The sequence below is a fragment of the Meriones unguiculatus genome, chromosome 11, assembly GCF_030254825.1.
Source record: "Meriones unguiculatus strain TT.TT164.6M chromosome 11, Bangor_MerUng_6.1, whole genome shotgun sequence".
Taxonomy (NCBI): Eukaryota; Metazoa; Chordata; class Mammalia; order Rodentia; family Muridae; genus Meriones; species Meriones unguiculatus.
In genome coordinates this window covers 82,590,813-82,612,466 of record NC_083359.1, presented here as the reverse complement: position 1 = coordinate 82,612,466, position 21,654 = coordinate 82,590,813, and the positions used below count along the sequence as shown (strand labels likewise).

At 40.0% G+C, this 21,654-nt stretch overlaps 1 protein-coding gene across 14 annotated transcripts in view; it reads right to left on the bottom strand.

The window, feature by feature from the left end:
• Tnfsf4 (TNF superfamily member 4) overlaps nt 1–21,654 on the bottom strand; it is a 142,863-nt gene that overhangs the window by 48,069 nt on the left and 73,140 nt on the right. The window contains exon 1 of one of the 14 annotated variants that reach the window (XM_060364567.1): nt 9,928–9,946. The exons of 12 other annotated variants lie outside the window; for them this stretch is intronic. The gene's annotated coding sequence lies outside the window, so the exon portion shown is untranslated. Of the gene's footprint in view, nt 1–9,837; nt 9,947–21,654 lie in introns of those variants that run through there. One more of the 14 variants, XM_060364566.1, reaches the window with a different exon arrangement.

The following is a 21,654-nucleotide window of genomic DNA, read 5'->3' as shown; positions in this document are numbered from 1 at the left end:
AATTAAGAAAATGTATCAGAGGCTTGCCAGCAGGCCCCTCTTATGGGAGCATTTTCTCAGTTGAGGGTCCCTCTTCCCAAATGACTCTAGTGTAAATCAAGCTGACTTAAAACTAGCCAGAACACCTCCTGAGCCCAGAATTTATTTTCTAAATGTTGAGGCCTGAAAAGAGAAAATTGAGATGATATTTCTAGAGTCAATTGCCATCTCTGCAAAAAAAAAAAAAAGCAGAGGAAGAAAGGAAGGAAGGAAGGAAGGAAGGAAGGAAGGAAGGAAGGAAGGAAGGAAGGAAGAGTGAACATACTCAGACTGGTTTAAAATACTAAGCAAGTGTAAGAAGTTGGGTCTTCTTTGATGTCACTTTAACTGTATTAAAACAAGAAAGAATGTGATGTTCTAAAATAAAAAGCCTTGCAAGGAGGGACCACTATTGTAACTGTGGAAAAAAAAAAAAGAATGCTACATTAGATGGCTCTGTAGAATCTAGGGATCTAGTAATTTCTCCCTGCATCTAGATTTCAGAGGAACAGACTCCTTACAAAGCACACTACATGCTTGTGGCTCCTTATATGTGTTTTCAGATATTAACTGCTTCAATTTTTCAATTATTATTAAAAATTGAGGAATACTTATCTTTTGGTATATTAGGAGTCTAAAGCTAAAAGGTCAGAAAAACTTCAGACCTAATGTCTGTCTAGTGCTTAAGCCAAGAATTTTAAATTGCAATTTGTCTGTACCTGTTGGTTTTTCCATAGTAATACTAACTCCAAAGGGATGCTGGATTTTTTTGTTTGGGGGAAGGGAGTCTTATTTTTACCTTGTTGAAATAAGATAACTTACCGCTATGTCGCAGGTGGCCCATGGTCCTTATATTTGGCTCAACAGGTCTTCAATTTAGTTTTCTTTAAGCATTTGTGATGACTTCAGACCTCCAGCATGAGTGGATGAGAGAGTAATAAGCCTAATGCATTGCTATGTCAGCCCTTGATGCTTTTTCTGCAGTATGATTTTAAAAGGACTGAGCATGTTTACAAGTTAGGGACACATCAGGTTGAGGCATGCTAAAATTTCAGATAGATTTTGAGGAAATGAGAAAACGTATGGATGTGATAATTTGATCTAGATATCAAGAAAGAGGTCTTGGTTCATTTTTTCTCATCAAGATGGGAGGTTAAGAGAGAAATGTTGAAAGATAAAATGTCCATTCAATTTCACCAAACTAGTTTTAATTGTTTCTTTCATTTTTTTTGAGATTATAATATAATTACATCACTTCCTCTTCCCTTTCCTCCCTTCAAAGCCGCCTTTGCTTTGGGGGAACTGTGCTCTTGGTGACTTTCGTTTTACTACACACCCTGTTGGTTTCTTGTGATGTCATTGTTGTAGTATGCCACATCCAGCGTTTCAGTGGGTGGGAGGACACAGAAAGTCAGTGGGAGAACCTGAGCCAAGCACATGTGACTGCTAGGAAGTGACCTGAGTCCGCCGAGCCGTTTGGAAGTACAACATCTTACCCAAAGCACGAGCCTGTGTACTGGGGCACCAGAGCTTTCTACCCTTCACAGTGACACCACCACTCAGCACCAACACTTTAGTAGTCAGTCATTTCAGAGCATTAGCAAATTGGGAATGACAGCAATACCTGCTTGACAGATTTTGTGAAAAGTAAAAGACAATGCGTGGTTAACAATAGCCACAGTACTTTCTGTTTAGCAAGGAAACATTAGTGTAAACCATTAGTGATGAGGCTATGATAACTCATGATCACAATAAGATACCAAAACTCTTAAGTAATCACATACTCATATATATTCCCAAAAGTTGAATTCTGAGCATACATCACCATAATCTTAACATTTAAAAGTTGACCAACACACCCATATATAGCTATTACCATGTATCCACGCAACCATATATCATAGTTAATAACTACTCTTTGTATGACATCAAGCAGATAAATTAAGATTTCATTGAGAGTTTTTATTTAGTTGTTCTATGAAAACTTTTGAATTTCTTAACTATTTCATTTTCATAGCACATTAATAAAATGTAGATGAATTTTTTAGTTTATAATTTTGCTCACTTATCCTGAAATAAATTTAGAGCATTAGCATTTTTTTAAATGTTTAGGGCCAGCTGGTAGTGGTACACGCCTTTGATTCTAGCACACAGGAGGCAAAGGCAGATGGATCTCTGTGAGTTTGAGACTAGCCTGATCTACAGAATGAGTTCCAGGATAGCCAGGGCTATACAGAGAAACCCTGTTTTGAAAAACCAAAAATAAAAATATTAATTATATTGATAATATAAAGTAGATATTAAGAGTAAAAATTTGTCTTGTATATACAAAATCTCAACAAATATATCTGGAAGAACAGAAAGTGTGAAAGTAAGGTGAGATCTTGGGCTTTAAGATTTGAAAAAAAAAAATCTGTAGACAGATTAATCTTACCAAGGATCCCACCAGAAAGAATCTCATAACCAGGAAGGCTAAAAATATGCACAGATGCCTGACAAGGGTTCTTGACATACAGTCACTACATCTGCACTGTCCAGATAACTTTGGGAAGATGTTAGATGTATAAATTCTGAGGCTCCACCCCAGATCTCTTCAGAAACCGGTGGGAAGCTCACAGCTGATCCTGACACACCTGGGTTCTGAAAACCTTTGAGGAGTAAAGTGTAAAGTGAGACTAGGAGTAACACCAAAAGTTATGGACATGTAGAATTGGTCAAGACATAAGCAACTTTGCTCCCAGAATGCTGAATTCACCTGAGATGGTTCCCACCATTTCACTACAGGTTCCCTAAACACATCACAATGTCCCCCTTTTGGTTGTCCAATAAAGAGCTGAAGGGAATTTTGTTACAGAACAAAGTAAGGGAACTAGACTTGATCTATTTAAGTCCTTGAAGGTAGAGGGTGCTCTTACTTCTTCCTGATTCTCTTCCCCCTTTTCATTGACAGTATTCAATACCTTTTCACTGAATGAATACCTTTTCACTGAATGAAGGGCTCGCTTAAATGGTCCCTCTCGCGATATGATTAGAGGGATGAAAAGATCTGATTTGAGTCTCAGTTTCAGTCATGGCAGAGAGTCACCTTGCATCAGTGGATCTCTTCTAAGTTTTGTTTGCCTTGGTAACAGTTTCTAGGCCACTGCTCTGTGGATTAGAAGAGAAATCCATGCAAAGGGGACAGCAGAGTGCCTGTGGTTATTACATCAGGTTATTGCATTGGAGGACGCAGCGTTTAAGGCCTTGATGTCGTTCAATCTTATGAAGACACCACTATGAGAGACGGGACAAAACCGTCCCTCACTGAAATTCTTGCTTGACTAACAAAGTCCAGTGTCTCACGTTTAACTCTGCAAAATACCAATGTTTACAGTTTCCACTCCACGGTAATTCCAGTTCTTCATTCTTATGATAGAAAGACAGGAAGAAAGTAGAGATAGAATGTCCCAGAAGTTACTATGCCTAAACTAATTAAAGTATGTTAGAGAAGCTGGATTAAGATTCAACAGCTTCATTTCAGAACCAAAATATTAGTTACTTAAGTGAAACCTCATCGGAAATTCAAAACTTAAAATTGTTGAAATTGTTAAATAGATTTATTCACTGAAACTAAACACAGTTTTTACAGAGCCCTCTCAGAATTGGGTTTCTGACTTCTCTCTCCTCTGGAATAGCTGTTTATAAGATATGAAATAGCTGCTTGCTGTTGCCTTGTCCTAAGTCCAGACTGGAAGAGAGATGCGTGTTTGGTTTGCACAAGGTGCTTTCTTCTATAGGCTACAGGACTGCATGTGCTCCAGTTAGAAAAACAGCTCTTCTAAATAGAGCAGGCTATATGCTTGACCCCTGGAAGCAGTCCCCACCAAACCTTGCATCAAGGGGAGAAAGGAGAAACAGTGAGACCAGAGGTTCCTCTAAGCTTAAAGGAACCTGCAGCAGGGTGGGGCTCAGTGACGGAGCACAGACCTACCACGCTCAGTCCCTGGGTTTGACCCTGCCCCCTGCAGGAAGGAAAAAAATGCAGGAGACATTTTACAGAATCCCACGGAGTCAGTGAATCTCCACAGATATTCTTCTACAAGTTCTACTTGTATTGTGTCTAAGAAGACACAGATGAAATGGGATGAATTTGAGAAGAGCCTTGAACATTTTTATTTCTTCTGTCCATGGACTCAGCTGTGGGCAGCTAGGAGAGATTCCCTCCTTCTACTTCCTTGCAGTTCTCTCTCTCTCTCTCTCTCTCTCTCTCTCTCTCTCTCTCTCTCTCTCTCTCTGTCTCTCGCATATTCCCTCAGAAAAGGGGAGCTCCCTTTCCCTGTGGCCTGTCAAGGTAGTCACACCAGGGGAAAGTGATCAAAAAAGCTAACAAGTGAGTCCCTGTCTGATGGAACTCCCACTTCCTTTACTAGAGGACCCACTTGAAGCCTACGTTACCCATCTGCTACATCTTTGTAGGGAGCCTAGATCCAGTTCGTGCATGGTCCCTGGTTGATGCCTGAATCTCAGCAAGCCCTGCTGGGCCCTGGTTAGTTGGCTCCCTTGGTCTTCTTGTGGAGCTCCTGTCACCTCCAGGCCTGAGATTCCATCTCATGCCTGTCAGAATGGCTCAGATCAAGATCTCACAAGACAGCACATGCTGTCAAGGATGTGAAGGAAGAGGAACCCTCCTCCATTGCAGGTGGGGGTATAAACTTATAAAACCACTTTAGACATCAATCTGGCGTTTTCTCAAAATAGCTCTACCACTCCTGGGTATATACTCAAAAGACTCTCCACCATACAACAAGGACTTTTGCTCAAATATGTTCATAGCAGCTTTATTCGTAGTAGCCAGAATCTGGAAACAATCCCTCAACAGGTACAGAAAGTGTGGTACATTTACACAATGAAATACTACTCAGCTATTAAAAACAAGGAAACTATGAAATTTGCAGGCAAATGGATGAAACTAGAAAAACATCATCCTGAGTGAGGTAACCCAGAAGAAGACATGTATAGTATATACTCACCTATAAGTGGATAATAGCCATATAATATGGGATAAACATACTAAAATCTATGGTTTTGTCTCTTAAACCCATTTGTTCTGTCTTGTCTTGTTTTGTTATTGTCAACTCCTTGATTTTGGCCAATGTCATAGTTAAACCTTTCCTTCCCTCACAGCCAGATCAGCCATCAGGCATGGTTTTTGTTTGCTTGTTTTTCTCCTTCACGCTCTTCCTCAGATACTATACTTGCATCGCAGCCATACCCATTCCAACCACAAGAGCTCAGCTCTGAAACCCACTTGTTTAGGGTGAAGAGCAAGAGCAAGGACCCCGAAACATCAATAAATGAACTCATCCAGAAAGAATGGTATTGGCCAAGTACTGTGCAATCTGCACATGTAATCTGTACTCGGGATGCCGTGGCAGGAGGATTTCTGAGTGTTTGAAGCTATCCCGGACTATTCGAGTAAATTTTGGACAAACTTGGGCTGTAAGGTGAGACTCTCTCGAAACACATAATCAAAAAACAATCAAAACTTTTTCCCCATTACCAATGGTTCTAATTTTACTGTTCTGAGGAAAAAGAAAAGGGAACAAGAAGATTCTTCTTTTTTTTTTTTCATGCAATCTGTATAGTCATTTCTAAATAAAGTTGACAATTAAGACCATCAGGACCATATTAAGATGTTTTTAGTAATGGTCTCTGCATATAATTACAATATGACCTTACGCCTTCCTTCTTTAAACCCTGTTTTCTATTTACACTTTCTTTTTTATTCCTCAAATCCTTTTGATGCTCTTCAAAGTAGGGAATAAACTTAGGCAGAATAATTGGAGTGAGAAAATTGTAAACAACTACTACAGAATCAATTTTTTAACAGTGGTTCTCAACCTGTGGGTCTTGACCCCTTGAGGAATTGAATGACCCTTTCACAGGGGTGGCATATCAAATATCCTACATATCAGATATCCTGAATATCCAATATTTACATTATGATTTGTAGAAGTAGCAAAATTAAAGTTATGGAGTAGCAATGAAAATAACTTTATGGTTAGGGGGTCACAGCATTAGGAAGGCTGAGATCCATTGGTTTATGATTTATAGAATGTTATTGCTGATGGCCTGTAGGAGGTGCTCAAGCTTCCTTCTAATTCCTCTCCTTTGTCCTTCTTCATTTTCTTCTTCTTCCTCCTCCTCCTGACCCTCCTCGTCCTTCTCATCTCCTTCTTTCTCCTCCTCCTTCTCTTCTTCTTCTTCCTCCTCCTCATTCTCCTCCTCCTCCTCCTCTTCTTCTTTTTTTTTTGAGACAGTTTTTCTGGGTAGCCCTGACTGTCCTTGAACTCACTCTGTAGACCAACTTACTCAAGTTTACAGTTGGCATAATAAGGGTTTGGCCTCGGTTGGATTCCTTTTTATTTTTTTTATGGTTTCTCTTCTCTTTATGGTTGCTGCTCACAAGAGCACTCCCCTGACTAGAATAACACTCCCATGATACTATTCTCTAACTCTCCCTGTCTATTGCTCTGTTGAATTTTTATTTTTTTTTATTATTTTATTTTATTAATTACACTTTATTCACTTTGTATCCCCCCATAAGCCTCTCTCTACTCTCCTCCCAGTCCTACCCTCCCTCACCCTTCTTCACGCATGCCCCTCCCCAAGTCCACTGAAAAGGGAGGTCCTCCTCTCCTTCCTTCTAATCTTAGCCTATCAGATCACATCAGGAGTGGCTGCATTGTCATCTTCTGTGGCCTGGAAAGGCTGCTCCCCCCTCAGGGGGAGGTGATCAAAAAGCAGGCCAATCAGATTATGTCAGAGGCAGTCCCTCTTCCCATTACTATGTAACCCACTTGGACACTAAACTGCCATGGGTTACATCTGAGCAGAGGTTCTAGGCTATCTTCATGCCTGGTACTTGGTTGGAGTATGAGTCTCTGGGAAGATCCCTGTGTTCAAATTTTCTGGTTCTGTTGCTCTCCTTGTGGGGCTCCTGTCCTCTCTAGATCTTACTATTTCCCACTTCTTACATAAGATTCCATGCACTCTTCCCAACAGTTAGCCATAAGTCTCAGCGTCTGTTTTGATAGTCTGCAGGGCAGAGCCTTACAGAGGCCCTCTGTGAGAGGTTTATAGGTTGTTTCCTGTTTTCTTCTTCTTCTGATGTCCATCCTCTTTGCCTTTTGGGATGGGGATTGAGCATTTTAGTCAGGGTCTTCTCTCTTAATTAGTTTCTTTAGATGTACAGATTTTAGTAGGTTTATCTTATGTTTTATGTCTATATGAGTGAGTATATACCATGTGTGTCTTTCTGCTTCTGGGACAGCTCACTCAGGATGATGATAATATACATTGGATTCCTTTTTAAGAAGCTCAATAGAAAAGAGGGTAAGACGGCAAATGGATCTTTGTTTGGAGACAAGTAGTTCATACTGTCAAGTAATTGGAGCAAAATATTCTTCTCAGTACCCACTGGGACCTCTGGGAATTCTATATTACCAGGTTCTAACCTCATAGCTAGGGAGCACCTTTTCTTTTCTTTTTTCTTTTCTTTTTTTTTCCTTTTTACTTTGTCTTACATCATTTTCAACATCTGTCAGAATTTTGGGTTTTTTTCTCCTTCCCCCCCAACCACACCTTCCCAGCCTCAACCTTCAAGCCTCCAGAGAACACACATTGTGGGAGTTGATGTAGATCAGGAAGTTCCCTGATGAAATGCTGGCGTAATAGCATTGCCATCTTTACTTCAGTTTAATTAAAAGAAACGGAGAAAGGCAGGGATGGAAAAGAAGAAGAAGAAGAAGAAGAAGAAGAAGAAGAAGAGGAAGAAGAAGAGGAGGAGGAGGAGGAGGAGGAGGAAGAAGAAGAAGAAGAAGAGGAGGCTACTTCTTAAAACTCATCTTTAAAAAGAAAAAGGCAGTCCCAAACACCAACACTGTCCTCTTAGTTTAAATAGTAGACTGATAACAGTACCCATCAACATGTTCACAAAGACTTAAAGAAGTATTCTACAGGTGCAGGAGGGTGTGGGGGAGATCCTTTTCTGCCTTCATGATGGGTGGTGTGGCTGGTACCGCAGTTCTAAAAGGCGGGTTAATTAGAGAAAAGCATAGCAAATTTATTCATACTTTACTTGACACAAGAAACCAGGCTGAAGGTCTATGGAATCATGCTGTACTAATCATGTTTGTATGTATCTCATAAAATGAACTGCCCGTTTTATGAACAGGTTAACGAGGTACAAAAAAACATGTAAAAATAGATGACTGGACAAAAAGGAATGATTTCATAGTAACAGAAGAGAGGCAAGGCGTGTCTGTTTCAATTCTTTGTAACTTCTTTCTGTAGCGTCCCTTTATTCTGGGTACAGTGCAAGCTCATTTGGGGACCGTGGGGGAAGACAGTGTACAATCACACAAGGCAAATCTGAAATTTTCTTTACTGCCAGTTCTTCCACAGAAAGGTAAAGGCAAAACCATGTCAGAATTTAGAGGAACAAGATTGCTGGTTTCTCTGACCTGCTTTGGGGAAGAAAAACTCTACTTTCTGTGTCTTTTGTACAGAGAGGGGGGTGGGGAGGAAAAGCTCAGAGATACAATTTGCCCCTGAGGCCTCTTTGAAAACTTTCACTTTGGGCTATTGCTTCTGTCCAATCCCCCCCTTCCAGAAAGAGACAAAAAAATGTCAACCTTAACTATTAGTAAGCGATTCACCAGATTCTGACAAAAATAGCATTAGTCAGACTTTTGTCCACTTGAGATTCTGAAATGAAATATCATTGGCTTAAAAACAGAAATTTGGCTGGGCGCAATGGCTCACATCTGTAATTTCAGTACTGCAGAGCCTAGGTGTGAGTATCACTACAAGTCTGAGACCAGCTTGTGATACATAGTTCCAGAACAGCTCAAAGTACAATATAAGACTTTGTCTCAAAAGAAAAAAAAAAAAAAAAAAGGAACACAAATTTATTCTCACAGTTACAGACACTGGGAAATCCAAGATCAAAGTGCCACCTAATTATCTAATTTCCATCCTGGGCCCTCTTCCAGACTTTCAGATGGCTGCCTTCTTGCTATGTCCTGGCACTGCAGATGAAGGCTCTGCTGTCTATCATAAAAACTCTAATCCCATTATAAGGGCTCTGCCTTCATCTTTTCTCCTAAATCCAATTATCTCCCAAAGGACCCATCTCAGAATACCCAAATTCCCATCACACTGGGAGCTAGAACTTTAGGGCATGAGTTTTGCTGGGAATGGAGAGCTACAACTCAGTCCATTCCAATCCTAAATGAGAGGGTCAAATTGGGAAGTCTTCATAGCCTGGTGTAAGTTCTAGGAAACAAGAGTATCCTTGGATGAAAAAGAAACTAGAATGAGACTTCCACTTACCTCTCACTGTACTACCCTGTTACTTCAGCTTGGAAACAACAAGGTGACTGACTCACAACCAAAACACAACAACCCATTGTAGATTATCTTTACGGCAGCCAGTGCACTTCTCCAGCTCCATCTTTCAGCCACACGTTTGCCTCAAATACTTGAACACATCCCTTCCTCTATAGTTCATAACCTTGCAAAGAGTGTCCATATGATTTAAATATATTAACAGATTCCAAGGATATAATTGGGCCACATTAAAGCTCTTGGTATTTGAGCAGAAGGTATAGGATGTTCTTAGATGCCCACTATCTTTTTATGGTTAAATTCGTTGCCCACATGGCTCGGGTGAGTCTGTAAATTCTAATCTCTTTTGAAGAGACACCATTCAACATCTCTACTTCAAATCCCTCAGAAAGAAATTCTGCAGCCCAAAGGTTAAGGTAGCCTCCTTACTTCAAAGAACACCTATGTGCTTCAGCGTAAGTAGTCCTCAAAGCTCACTGGGTGAGGTAGAGATTCTGAGGTTAATCCTGTTCTGCTTACCCACTCCCATTCTCAGCATCCTGTGGCTATAGAAACACACAGCATCTAAACAGAAAGGAAAAGGCTTTAGATGACACTTCATTAACATGTTTAAACAGAATTAATTGGACATCAAACTACCCTGAACTGGGCCAAACTTCTCAAGTTAAAACATAGCACTTCAGGCACCATCTGTAAGAGTAAGGGTCACCTTGGGAGGCCATCCTTACTTCAACTAACCACCAGAAAACAGAGAAAGGCAGGTTTCTTGTTTGTTTGTTTGTTTGTTTGTTTGTTTGTTTGTTTGTTTTTGTTTTGAGACAGGGTTTCTTTGTGTAGCCCTAACTGTCCTGGAACTAGCACTATAGACAAGGATGCCCTGGAACTAGCTCTGTAGACCAGGCTGGCCTTAAACTCACAGAGATCTACCTACCTCTACCCCCAGAGTGCTGGGATTAAAGGTGTGTGCCACCATGTCAGGCCTAGGGAGTTGAGTTTTTTTTACCACCCCTACTAGTTGGATAATTTACTATAATACTTCACAGCACTATGTTGATTATTACAATATTTTCATGAGCAATTAAAGACAGAAATGAACAAAGCAAGTTCCGGGGAAGCTCCAGATTTGAAGCCTCTGCTACTCTCTCCCCACACTTGCCATTATTCTCCCAACATTTCATGCCTGACAGCATGCAGAGAAGTAAAAATTAGTCATGCCCACCGACATGCCACACTCCAAAGTTTTATTGTAATTTCAGTATGTGGGCATCACTGATAGGAATAATGTCCTGTCTATGTTTGAACTCAACTCCCACCTTTGCTTTTTAAAGGCCAGGCCAATATCACCATAGCTCAAAGCCCCAGTCCCTTGGGTTATGTGACTGGCTTTTCTGAGTGACCAAAACCATATCCTGGGTCATTTCACTAATGTTAACTACCAAATGTCCCACCATGAGTCATTCTGTTGAACTCTCAGGGTCTTTCATGAATCACAAAGCCACTGTCCTTATCACTCAGGAAATTCCAAGACAGAAAAATTACACACAGAGAAGACATGCTCTGATCTGATATATCTAGTGACTATTCCAGCAAAGAGGAAATGCTACCTCTTTCACGAGGGAAGAAGCCAAAGACAATAAACCTTAGAACAGCTAATTGGTCTCAGCTGCTGACAAAAGTTAACTATGCAGCAATAGTCTGACTGAGTCAACCTTGGTGAGCAGAAGTCGGGTTGCCGAGTTCATGAATAATCTCTGTTCTGCTATGAGGACCCTTTGTTCATGAGGTCCTTCGGTAACAACAAAGAATGATGGGGAAGGGAAAGACTCACTGGGACCCAAAGGATCAGTCTTCTCATATACTTAGTTGCTAAATTCTTTTCTGCTGAAGTAACCCTTTGGTAAACATTTACATGAGACACAGATACATTCATGTTTTTTTTTTTTTTTCACATGCATAAAAGCCTACTCACACTCTAAATTTCCAACCCTCTAATCCTGTTCATCTTAGTTGCTGCCCTCCCAGTGACACTATCAGCTACAGCCCCCAATTTGGTGTGGATTCATTTGTCTGGCCGCTAGTTCTCCAAAGTAAAGTGAACAACTGCTCAAACTCCTGCCTACTGAGATTTCCTTTTGTCGTTATCCTTCAAAGACACCCCTACAAATGGGCTGTAACATGACCACAGTCCACCTGAAGGCAGAGTCTGTAAAATAGGCCAAGCCTTTTTTTTACTCAGTCGGTTCACCAGGGGGAATTCCCCTGAGACCACGGTAAAAGTGGAAGAGAAGTATTGTAACATGAGAAGCCATGAGCTTTTGAGCTGCTTAAGCCTTGTAGCTGTCTTTACAGCTTGGTAGGGCTAATAACACTCAGTTCATAATGAGAAATTCAAGTTGCATGGTCACTTGTTGACCTGCGATTAACCATTTGTATTGGCCCAATATATAACCAAGACCTACTTCTTGAAAACCATTGTCTGGAGATAAAGTCAGGGTCTCACTGCAAAATCCTCAGCATCTGGGATGTAGTTTGTCCACAGATTGTATCCCAAAGGAGCAAGACAGGATTTGAATGTGTCAGCAGCGCATCAAATACCACTGAATCTGCTCCCTAAGAGCCATGTCACAGAACCATCCACAGCAGCCTAAAATTTTACAGTGATGGTTTTTTGTTTTGTGCTTTATTCAAAACTAGCAGTGTTTAAGGGGTGATTAAATGCATGGGAGTAGCATAACCAAATGAAGATTCTACCACACCCAAAATCCAAAGGAGGCCAATGGACACTGGATTCATTTTGGCTGTAGGAGATAGCACTTCTTACAGCAACATTTCTTCATTGTGGGAAGGATATCTATTTTTCAGAGTCCATAAGTTGCTTCATTATTTTTATTACATTCTCACATGTCTGATGGGCAGATATTGCTACTGGAGCCAAAAGAAGTTACACTGAAATCAATGCAATTCCCATGGGGAGAGAACGGAAGTACTGAAAATTAACTCAAGTTCGAGTCTCTGGGATATTGTGCTAGTTCGATGAGTTGTGAAATTTTGACATTATCCTTAGAGACTATAAATTTACTCTTAAGTATTTTTTTTCCTTTGGTAAAAATATTTTTGTCAATATTTCTTCTTATTTTAAATTTTAAATATTTTCATTGAATGTTATTCATACCATGTGACTTAATCATATTCAGTCCTTCTTCCCTAACCCCTCCATATTCATAATCTCTTCTCTACCTGCCCAACATTGGTCCTTTTTTAAAACACCTATCAAAGCCAGCAGGAGTTCCCCATATATTCTTGGGTAAGTGGCCTTTCTCTGGAGTGGAGTCAATTTACCAGAGTGTACACTCTTGAGAAAATGGACTCTCCCCTCCCAGAAGCTATCAATTGCCAATAGATCCTTGACTAAAAGATGGAACTTTGTGCCCATCTCTGTTTTCCATGCTGGTATTTGGTGTCTGCCTTGGGCTTTCGAAGGTCTTCCATATGCGCACATATCTACGAGTTCACATGTACATCTGCAGTGTTCAAAACACAGTTTCCTTGTAGCTGTCCTCTGCTCTTACGCTCTTTCTACCGCCTCTTCTGCAATGAACTCTGAGACTTGGGAGTGAGGGGTATGCTATAAATGTCCCATTTAGGGCTAAGCATTCCTCCGTCACTTGTTCTCTGCCCAGTGGCCTCTGTGTTACCACCATCTACTGCAAATAGAGCGTCTCAGATGAGGATTGAGAAACATGTTAATCTATTGGTATAATGATAAACCATTAGGAAAAAGCTTAATATTATGTTCATTTAGCACAGTGGTTCTCAACCTGTGGGTTATAAGCCCTTTTGGGGGTCAAACAACCCTTTCACGGGGTGCCATATCAGATATCCTGCATACCAGATATTTAGATTATGATCTGTAACAGTAGAAAACCTACAGTTATAAAGTAGCAACTAAATTTGTATACTTTGGGTCCACCAGCACTATGAAAGTTAGTTATTAGGGCTGAAGCTTCCAGGTTAGTATCAACTTGATAGCTCCATGTTCTATGACTCAAGCATATCATGCCTTCAGAAATTGTGTCTTACCATAAAGTTCCGGAGGTAACCAAGATAATTGCCAATAGCCTGTACTATTTGATGGTCTATAGGACCTCACAACTGGCCAACAACTCTAAAAATTGCAACTCATTTTATATATATCAACTATGAAAGGAAACATGAATATGTAAAAACCAAAAGTGTTCTGGATATAAAAAGCATTCGAAAAAAAAAACTTTAGGGGAAATTGAATGGAAATATATTTTCAAAGAGAATTTTAAAATGATGTAAAATTTCCAACTGCAGAGCAAATAATAGTGTATTTTAAATAGTGGGTGATAGTAAAAGTATACTTATCGAATTTCTGACCAAACCATCAAACAAAAGAAAGAGTTGCAGCTTTAGTTTAAAATACTAATATCTAATAAGTTTCCATGTAACTTTTTTGGAAGGAATTTTATGTTATTTACCGCTCCTCCTTAGATTTTTTTTTCTCTATCTATGTGCCCTCCTAGCACATTCAATCCTTTCTAGAGATAAAATTATAAGAAAGGAATCCTTTTCCTTTTTCTTAGATACGATATCGTGTTTTAAAAAAATGTCAAAATATAGCAGGTGGATGAGGAGTTCTGAATGGGGTGGGTGGGAACAGGAGCAACAGGGATTGGGGGAGGACAGAGGAAGGAGTACTAGGAGAGAGAACTGGAACTGGGAACATCTCTGGAAAGATCTAGAAACCCAGTGCAAGGGAAACTCTCAGGTATACATGAGGGTGACCCTAGCTAAGACTTCTAGTATTGGGGAACACGGTCTGAACCAGTCAACCATCTCTGGTAACCAAGAAGACTTCTAACTGTGGGATTGGGACACCAACTCAGCCACAAAATCTTTGACCTCCAATTTGTCCTGCCTACAAGATGTGCTGAGGTTAAAATGGTGCAGAACTTGTGGAGGTGGCCGATGACTGGTCCATTTTGAGACCTGTGCCATGGAAGGAGCCCACCCCATGATACTGCCTGGAGAACTGGGAACCAGAGGCTGGATAGCCCAGAGACCTGAGATAGACACAATCATGAATGGGAAAAAAAATATGTCAATGAAATGATTTTTAATGATAGTCTGGGATCCTCATAGATTGGTGCCTAGCCTCATAGATTGGTGCCTAATCCTCATAGATTGGTGTCTGATGCCCATCTGACATCAGAAAGGCTATCCCCAACTGATAGGGGGAAAAATGTGGTCAAACGTTAGGCAGAGCTTTGGGAATCATGCTGCAGAGGAGGAGAAAGGATTGTAGGAGCCAGATGGGTTAAGGACACCACAAGAAAACCCACAAAATAAATTAACCTGGGCTCACAGGGGCTCATAGAGACTGAACCACCAACCCGGGAGCCTGCATGGGACTGACCTAGGCTCTCTGCACATATGTTACAGTTGCGTAGCTTGGTCTTCTTGTGGGAGCCCTAACAGTAGGCACAGGGGTTGTCTCTGACTCTTTTGCCTGCCCGTGGGACCCTTTTCTTCTTCTACTGGGTTGCCTTGTCTAACCTTACTAGGAGAGGAGGTGCCTAGTCTTACTGCAACTTGCTATGCCATGGCTGGTTAATGTCTATAGGAGGCCTGCCCTTTTCTGAAGAAAAATGGAAGAGGAGTTGACTGGGGATGAGGGAAAGAGGGGAGGTGGGAGGCAGGTTTGGAGGAGGGGAGGGAGGGAAAAACTCCAGTCAGGATGTAAATTAATTAATTAAACAATTTATTTAAAAGATTTAAAAACATGTGTCAAATTACACACACTAAAATGAACTTTAGTTTTCTGTAGCATGTGGCAAGCACCCCTAGCTGGGGCGGTGGTCACCAACCTTTGTTTGTATAGTCCTTTAAAGGGAATGAAAAAAAAATCTCTTGTCAAAATTAATTAAGTGTATAATCAAAGCTTTCCCCGTGTTTAAATAATTGGTGATCTAGTTTTATTTCTGTTGCTATAATAAAGCACTCTAACCAAAAACAACTTAAAGGAAGAAAGAGTTGATTTGGCTTACACTCAGGTCATAATCGGTGGCGGAGAGAAGTCAAGAGCAGAAGCTGAAGGCAGACCTACTCGCTCTTCCACACATTACCTCTAACCAGGGAAGTCATGGAGGAATGCTGCTTGATGGCCACTGACCCAGGCTTGGCTAGTGTTCTTCTACAGACCAAGACTTCCTGCCCACAAAATATTTCTGCCCACAGCGCGCTAGGCCTTCCTTACATCAGTTAATAAGCAAAATAATTCCCCACAAACATGCTTATAGACTAATCAATCTTACCTGAGCAACCCATCACTTGAGACTTTTTTTTTCAGGTGACCCTGGGTTCTGTCCAGTTGACAGTTAAATAAGACAATTGGAAATTATATAAATCCAACTACATTACATACATTGGCATTTTAAACTAAAGCTGCAACTTCTACTTTTGTTTGATGGTTGGGTCAGAAACTCAGCAAGTTTATTTTTACTATCACCCACTGTTTAAAATACACAAGTGATTGCTTAATGATTGGAAATTTGACATCATTTTTTTCTCCTTGAAAGCATATTTCCATTCAATTTCCCCTAAAGATTTTTTTTCTAATGCTTTTTATATCCAAAACACTTCCGGTTTTTACCCACTCATATTTCCTTTCAGTGTTGACTACAGTATCTTTTCAATTTATTTCCTGTAACTATAGGACTTTATTTGGTCCTTAAATTTGTTCTGGATGACAAGGCTAGAGAAATGGCCCTGCAGCGAAGAACATTTACTGTTCTTGAAGATGACCCAGGTTTGGTTCCCAACACCCAACTCAGGTGGCTTACAACTACCTTTAACCATAGCTCTGGGTGGTTTGAACCATCTTCTGGCCCCCCTGAGCTCCTACACTCTCATGCACGTACTCACACACAGACACATGCTCATAGACACGCTTTAAAATAAATCTTTCTTTTTAACATCAGTCACTTCTTAACTCTTTTAAAAGAGATTGTTCTGGATTAAATTATAATTGTTAGCAGTATGCAATTCGTTGAGTAATATATAAAAATTTATCACAACTTGGATAGTGTGGTGATTAATTCAGATTACAATCCATTGAATAAACACTTTAAAATATTTTTACCGTAATTGTACAATACTATGGCTAGTGTGTTTGATTCATTTGGATTGTCTGTTTGGTTGAAGTAAGAAACTCCTAAGCCACTAATGAGGCATTCTTTTTTTGTGTGTGTCTGCTGTGAGGATGTTTCCTGAGAACTTGAACTGAGGAGGAAAGACTCGTGTTAGACATGAGAGGGAGAATGCTACTGAACACAGCTTTGTCTCCTGGTGCTTCCTGTCTGTGGGTACACGGTGGCCACCTGCCTCACATCCCTGCCAACATGCATTCTGCCCGCATGGACAGTTCCTCCTCACACCGTGAGCATCGTAAATCCTTACTCCCACAGGTTCCTTCTGTCTGCTGTTCTGGTCACAGCCGTGAGAAAGGTAACTAACACTGGTAGACAGGAATTTTCAAATGTAATTCATTTATTCTTTGATAAATAATAATTTATGGTAGAATGAGACAAGCTTCACCATGAATTATATTCCTGTTTTAAATTTCATATGTTAAACTGAAGATCATCAGAAATTCTTTTTAATACCTATCACCTAAAAACGCAGTTTGATGCTTCTGAATTTTGTTGAAAGCAAAAACTTGACAGCTACCTAACCCACTCAAAAAAAATATAGTTATTTACCTTTTAAATTTCTGGGGGGAAACACCAAAAAAAGGATTTCAGTGGTACTTAACAAATGCTCGCTAGCTGTAGTTGCTACTCTTTTGGGAAGAATCAAGGCACTTCCTTTAGTGTGAGACCAAGAGCTACTATTGTTCTTCAAGATGTTTCAAATTGGCCTTCAGACTCCAACATGGGATGTCACTGGATGTTGGCTGATCCGAGAGTGGTACCCTTAGCATGGTGGAAATCCACAGACAGATCAGTGTAAGGGCTCCTACTGTTCTAGACAGCTTTGTTTTAAAGGCCTTGAAAAGCAAAGGTATGACACACTATTGACATATTTCAATGCAAACCTTGAAAGCAATCGACCTAAATAGACCCTTTCCGAAAGAAGACATACAACTGGCCAATAGGGATATGAAACACGCTCTACATAACTGTTAATAACGCAAACCCAACTCATTGTCACTTCATGCCAGTAGGAATGGCTGTTATCAAAACGACAGAAAGATCTCAAGCGCTAGTTTGATAGTTAGAAAAGGAAATACTTCCATACTCTAGGTGGGAGTGTAAATTGGCCATTGAAGAAAAGAGTAGAATGGCATTCTCAAATATTAAAACTAAGAGTTTGTAGGCTGCAGCAGACCCACTACCAGATCCACATCCCGAGAAAATGAAACCTGGGTGTTGAAGAAACATCTGTGTTACCTTGTTTATCACAGCACTATTTACAAGAATGGTAAATGAAAACAACCTAAGTGTTCAACCAATGACTACATTTAAAAAAATGTGGTACACTGACACTATGAATATTGTTAAAATAAAATATTTTTTTAAAAAAAGAAATGTACCCACTTGGAGGAAAGATTAGAGAGACTGATTAACAAGTGCTAAGTTAAAATAGGAAAAATGCATTCTGGTATTCTGTTGAAAGTATGGCAAACAGAGTAATTATAATGTAGTATGTGTTTCAGAAAAGAAACTAGAAGGAGGAGGATTTGGGATATTTGTACCACTAAGAAATGGCAAATATTTGAAATTGTAGATTTTTGATTCTAAGCCTGATTTGAGAATTGTACAATATATACATGTATCAAAACTTTACATGGCACCCTAGAAGCATGTAGCATTCTTATGTATTAGTTAAATAATTGTTCTAAAAATGGAGTCCTAAAAATAAATGCAAACAATAATCATAGTTAAATACTTCCCTTAATCTTAACATTTTCATATGTTTTCTTCCAAATGTTGATATTTCAGATTAGGCAGAATCTATTTATAGAAAAGCCTTCTATGTAATTGAATGAACAAAGCAAGCCCTCGTTGCTAAACCCATCAGTCAAGTCAAACATAGCCCTGACATTATGTTTTTCCACTAAACAAAAAAGTTATGTCAATACTCATGCCTGTAATAACCAGCTCACTTTTGAGTTATATTTCTCAGAAAGAGTAAAACCAGGACTCAAACCACAGGCACCGATTTGTTGCTAAATACACAAGAGCAAGCTGCCTCCAGTATTCGTTCCAATATGTGTCTGTCTTCATGCCACTTTCCAGAAGTTCCTGCACTGGGCAATATCAGTTGCAGGCAGAAGAACTGAAAACTGATAAGGTTGTTCAGTTAAAAAAAAATGTTGGGAGGAAAAAGAACATTTCTACAACATACTTTGCTTTCAATGGAAACTTTTTTAAAAAGCAAAGGATGTGTAAGAAGAAATCAGTGTTCATTGATCATCAAAGACCTTCTTCATAGCAGTATTTCAAATGGTCCCTTCGTTCTGAACTCTCAGGAAATTTTATACCCCATTCAGAATAGCTGAGAGGTCTGACTTCATTCTATAAAAAAAAAAAAAAAAAGAAAGAAAAAGGAGGGGGGGGGAAGTGAGAAAGAAATCTAGTCTATTCCCAGACCCTGGTGATGAATTATTAATTTTAAGGTTGATTTTAAGAAATTTACAGGTTAATTTTAAGGAAAAGAAACCATTTGAAAGTTGAGTGTCCAAAAAAAGTCTGTCATAAAAAGTCCTTGTGACAATCCCCAGAGAAGCTGATGTGTCAGCCTGCATCAACCAGGAAGGAGAATTAGCTGTGATCTGCAGGACCAAGAGGAGTTAGGCAAGTAAGTGAAGTCTTGACAAGCTTTGTTTTATGATCACAGCTGAGACAGCAGATAAGGGTCTTGAACAAGGTGTGTCAGTAGCCACGTGGGTGTGAGGAACATTTGCATGAGTGCTACTGTTTTGGTCCCTCCCAAAGTCACTGCCTTACACAAGCATGAGGTCTTATCATCTGAATTTCTCTGACTACGAAGAATATCTGTGCAAATGTTTTCAATTCCCCCAAAACAGCTGAAATCCAGTCATGTGGCTCTTCCTGCTCTGCCTTCTCACTTCTGGTCACCTGGGAATGATATGCTTTTCCATTTAAAATTTTCTGTCTGGCTGGCTTTGTTCCAATTCAGTATTTTAATTTGGTCTGTGGTAACATCCTTCTGCTGTCTCTACTGTCTCTATACCACTTCCTCTACTCCATTGTTCCTGTCACAAATGTTGTATTTTCTAGATGTCAAACCTACCATCAAACACCTTCCCTCTGAACTTTAACTCTTCATTTCCTTTAGCATAATAGAAAAGCAGCTCAGTCTTCAATACTACCCCTCTCTGCTAACAATTCTAGCTTCATCTTGCTTGGGTTTTCCTCTTCTCTCCCATTCTCTGTTTCTACTGAACTAGTTTTCCTTTCCCAGGGCTCAGTGGTCATTCATGTCTCCAGGCCTTTGCACACACTCTGTTCTTCTTCCCAGTAAGTGGTTTGTTTTTTTTTTTTTTTTTCTTATTTACAGAGTTCTTTAATGATTCTGTGACTTTTTTAAATTTTGTTTTATTTATATATTTATTTATTACTATTCACTTTGTATCCATACTGTAGCCCCGTCCCTTGTCTTCTCCCAGTCATGCACATCCTCCCTCTTCTCCCCCTATGCCCTTTTCCTAGTCCCCTGATAGGGGAGGACCTCCTCCCCTTCTAGCTGACTGTCTTATCAGGTCTCATCAAGGCTGGCTGCATCTTCCTCTGTGGTCTGCAAGGCTACACCCCCAACCCAGGGGGAGGTGATCAAAGAGCCAGCCACTGAGTTCATGTCAGAGACAGCCCCTGTACCCTTACTAGGTAACCCCCTTGGAAACTGAGTAGCCAGTGGGCTTCCTTTGAACAGTGGGTCTAGGTCCTCTCCATACATGGTCCTTAGTTGGAGTATTGGTCTCTGCTGGTCCCCCTGGACCCAGTTATTTTGGCTCTGTTGATCTCCTTGTGGAGTTCCTGCCCCCTCCAGGTCTTTCTATCTCTCCTTTTTTCCATAAGAATTCTGGCACTCTGCCCAAAGTTTGGCTATGAGTCTCAGTATCTCATTTGACACCCTAGTGGGTAGAGTCTTTCAGAGGCCCCTGTGAAAGGCTCCTGTCCTGTTCCTTGTCTTCTCCTACTTCTGATGTCTATCTATTCTGTTTGCCCTTCTGAATGAGGATTAAGCAGCTTCAGTGTTGTTTAGCTTCTTTAGGGTTATAGATTTTATTATGTTTATCCTATATTATATGGCTAATATCCACTTATAAGTGAGTATATACCATGTGTGTCTTTCTGCTTCTGGGTTACCTTACTCAGGATGATCTTTTCTAGTTCTCACCATTTGACTGCAAATTTCATGATTTCCTTGTTTTTGATTGCTGAGTAGTATTCCATTGTGTAAATGTACCACACTTTCTTTATCCATTCCTCCACTGAGGGACATCTAAGTTGTTTCCAGATTCTGGCTATTAGGAATAGAACTGCTATGAACATGGCTGAGAAAATATTCTTATTGAATGGAGAGGCATCTTTTGGGTATATTCCTAGGAGTGGTATAGCTAATTTTATATCCTTATTTTTTGTTTGTTTATTTGTTTGGTTTGTTGTTGGCTATTTCTTTTGCTGTTGTGTTGTTTTGTTTTGTTTTGTTTTGAGACAGGATTTCTCTGTGTAGCCCTGGCTGTCCTGGGCGCACTTTGCTGACCAGGCTGGCTTCAAACTCACAGAGGTCCACTTGCCTCTGCCTCTGAGTGCTGCAATTATAGGTGAACATCACCGTGCCCGGCTGTTGTTGCTATTTCTGTTTTTGGTTGTTTGTTTGTTCATTTGTTTTTTTTTCTTGGAGATAGAGTATTGCTTTGTAGTCCTAGCTGTCCCAGAACTTAGTATATACCTCAGGCTGGCCTCATACTTGTGGCAACCTTCCTAGCTCGCCTTCCAAGTACTACGATTACAAGCATGAACTAATACTCCTGGCTATCTTTTAAGTTAATAAAACAGATAATAAAGCAAGATAATCTTAATAGGACATAGCTAAAACTATAGTGAAGCACATGCACAAAGACAATAATTAATTAAGTAATAATAAACGTACACAGATAGAAGTATAGAAGAAAAACAGTGGCCCAACCTAAGG